Source organism: Cololabis saira, chromosome 2, assembly GCF_033807715.1.
Source record: "Cololabis saira isolate AMF1-May2022 chromosome 2, fColSai1.1, whole genome shotgun sequence".
NCBI classification, from domain to species: domain Eukaryota; kingdom Metazoa; phylum Chordata; class Actinopteri; order Beloniformes; family Belonidae; genus Cololabis; species Cololabis saira.
In genome coordinates this window covers 11334928-11338571 of record NC_084588.1, presented here as the reverse complement: position 1 = coordinate 11338571, position 3644 = coordinate 11334928, and the positions used below count along the sequence as shown (strand labels likewise).

At 38.2% G+C, this 3644-nt stretch overlaps 1 long non-coding RNA gene across 1 annotated transcript; it reads right to left on the bottom strand.

Annotated features, from left to right (window-relative positions):
- Positions 1–1623: 1623 nt before the first annotated feature.
- Positions 1624–2702, bottom strand: LOC133419570 (uncharacterized). Its single transcript, XR_009770543.1, has 3 exons — positions 2647–2702; positions 1884–1929; positions 1624–1750 (listed from the first exon to the last, which is right to left on the bottom strand). It is a non-coding gene; the product is annotated as an uncharacterized LOC133419570 (long non-coding RNA).
- Between the last annotated feature and the right edge of the window lie 942 nt (positions 2703–3644).

The following is a 3644-nucleotide window of genomic DNA, read 5'->3' as shown; positions in this document are numbered from 1 at the left end:
AATGTGTTTCCTGACCTGTTTAAAGTGTAACTAAACCCCCAGTTCTGAGCTAACTCCATCCATTTCATAATTAAGTTCATAATTATGAAAAAATGCAAAAAAGTGGGCAGGGGGCTGGGATGGGGTGGTGGGGACGGGGTGAGGCAGGACAGCAGGAGTTGCTCAGTGACAGAGAAAAATGGAGAGCGACACAGAGACTATTTTGAAGATGAGGACTTTTCCCCTCCAGAACACACAGTTTTTAAATAAAGTTGTCTGAGTTTAACTCGGTTTATTGTAACGAAGACAGTTTTAGCTTTAGGAGCCAACAGCAGCAGAGCTGTTACTGAACCTACCCACTGAGCAGCGGTTGTAACCGGCTGAGCTCTGCCGTTACCAGAGCTGCTCCCACCTGCTGCGGCAGACAGGTGCCGGCTCCTGCAGAGGTTCTGGTTACACTGCTATTTAACATTGTTAAACAATGTTTTACCAGCTGATAACTGCAGGAACAGATAGCCAACAGCATTGTCTGTGCAGTACTGGTACGTTCCTCAAATTAATACTTCAGCTGTAGGCTTGAGTGAACATCCTCAGAACTATTCCATCTATACTGGCTAGTTGCTGATCAGTTTGCTCATCTACCTATTTCAATACTGAGCAGTATGTTACATTATGCTGATTTCCAACACTTGTTATATTGCTGTAGGTTGTTACAGTTCGGTTACAGTACGGTTGTTAAGTTAAAATATCTCTAATATAATCATTTTAATAAATTTTGCCTGAGAGAAGTTTGTCCTTTGTGTGTATTACGTTTCTTTAATACAAAAGGTCACTTAAGACCATCAGAATGTGGTGAATGCAACTGCAAGAAATAAGAATGAAAACATAAATAATGTTTTGTTCCAAATTCAGATGTTGATCAGAAAGAACAAGATTGTAAGAGAAGGTTTTGATGTTCCTAGTATAATGGGTAACCTCTTAAAGCAAAGCAGTCAGGGCCAATCAAGGACCTGTGTTTTGTCTGAGTTAAGATGGAAATTTGAGACATCCAATCAGTGATACAAGCATTTGCTATATCAAAAATGCAGTGTTCAAATTATGCATTTTTAACAGTGGATGACCTTTTATTTTTAAATATGTATGTTTTCATATTGTCAAATACACCAAATCAAAACATCAACAATTGTATAGTACACTGAACAAGAAATGCCTACACAGTGCTTACAAAAAGATTAACCTAAAGCCTTCTGTTAAATTAATGTACACTGACAGAACTGTACAACCACTTACCAGACTATTTATTATTGGGATCTGATGATAAAGGTAGACTAGTAGGACAACAAAGAGTTTGATGAGGTCCATGTCAAGTACAACCACTGGCAGACATAAGACCTGAAAGAGAGGAGATAAAAGAAGACAGGAGGACATGCATCCTCTTAAGTGAAAGATGAAATCATCTAAAGCAGCAACACTTCGGCTCTTTTCATTGCACAGGTTGCAAATTACGATCAAATGGCTAAATTCACTCAAAAACATAACAGCTGGGATGCCCAAGTGGCTCACCTAGTAGAACAGGTACAACATACTGTTATCACAGCAACCAAGGTCTGAATCCGGCTTGGGCCCTTTGCATCCTCTCTCCCCTCTGTGTTTCCCATCTATTTCTACTGCTGCTGTCCAATTAAGCATAAAAGGTTTCCTGGGTGTCACAAAGGCCAGCAAGTTGTTCCCTCCAAGTCCACAACCACTCATAGGAGTTTGAATGCAATGCCTAAAAGGTGACAGGAGCAAAAGATTTACATTTTTACTTACAAGATAATTTATACAAAAGCATTGTGTGCAGATAATTAAGACAATTTACTCCACACTCCAAAATATTTGTTACATATATTCGGTTTACTTACCTTGGAATTCTTAGATCTTAGCAATGCCACCAGTCTTCAACTTACTCTGAAGTGTCAAAAAAAAAAACACTGAAACAAAGGCTCAAATGTTCTTCAGAAACAGTTTAATTTATTCGAACGCATGGATATCCAAGAAACTCTGCAAACTCACTGCTGGTATCAGATTATAACAAAAAAACAAAATCATAAAACTCCCTGCATGTAAAGTAAAGTCCTCCTGTTCTCTTTCTGGGTCAATTGACCCAATCTGCTTTTACGGTTCCTTCTTTCATCCCTTACTCCATCCTCCTTCCTTCCTTTCCTTTATTCCTACCTCCTTTCCTTCCTTCTTCCCCTCCGTCCCTCTTTCCTCCCCATTTTCTTTGCTTCTTTTCTCCCTCCTCTCTTCCTTTCCTCCCGTCTGTCCCTCCATTCCCCCTTCCTTCTTTCATCCCTTCCTCCATCCTCCTTCCTTCATCCCTTCTTCTTTCCTTTCCCTCCTCAACATTATGCCTCCGGTAAAAATGAGCCTTAAACGCTCCATATCTGCAAAATGTCTGCTTGCACTCAGCTCCAAAACACTTAAACAAACAGCGTGGTTCATTTCAATGAAGTTTACAATGAAGCACATAACCTCTCAATGTCTTAACAGACTTGCCACAGAAATTACAATTATACATTTTGCCAAACTTGGGTAAACTCTCTGAAGATAACGTTAGTTAAGTTAACTTACTCTTAAATTAAACAAATACATGAAACAAAGTAAAGAATATCTTTCACTTACGTTTCCACGAGGCAGGAGTGCGTTGTGCGTTGGATTGAGCGCGCAGAAGTGGTTGAGTCCAGAGGAGTTCGAAAGTTCACTGCGCTCCGTTAATTGATGGCCCATCCGTCTGAGGGCACTGGGGCCCGCCCAACTGCACCTGCAGCCTCACGCAATGTTCTCAACGACGAGCTTCGTTTTTTTTTTTTTTTTTTTTTTTTCAACCTTTTGGTTGGCTTGTTTGCAGGATCACAGCAGCTAGAATATTTTTTCTTTTGGTTATTTGCTGATCATATTTCATAGATAACACTATTGGGCCATAAAAACATTCTAAATTATTTTTAATAAAAATGTACAATATGTAAAATCGTAGACCCTAGCTTCAACCAATTAATGACTAACAAGATTTAGTATATTAAAGTATAATTACAGTATATTAAGAAAAGCCCCACAGATTTTTTTTTCTGTTATAGGTAGAAACACGAAATTTACTGTGGAAACTATCAAGACATGTGACTACATAGGAAAAAATATTTTTTTTGGATTTCACATATTTATCATGGCTTAATTTGTTGACAAAGTTGGTTTTCTTTTAAAAACGAATAAAAAAATCCCAAACATACGTTTAACTTTAATTTGGCAAGCTAAATATCAGATTTACACTGGATGACTACCCATATTATCAAAATTGAAGTTGCTTTTAATCAAGTGGTACCAAGCATTTGATATATTGTAGCTTTCGAGAACACATCACATTGTTTTTAATAATTAGTCACAAGGGGTCTCTAATTTTTCAGGGAGAACTGGTTAGGGAAGTAGCTCCACACCTATGGTTTCATCTTGTATTTTTCAGATTTTCAATAAAAGACATAACCCAGTCACCAGAATAACATTTTGGCATTTTATTTTCACAGGTACTGAATATATACAAGCTGATGACTGTGACCGTAGATTGCCATTTAGAACAGACCGGATCAGCCAAATCAGTACAACCTGATCTCACAAAAATCCGTGAAATG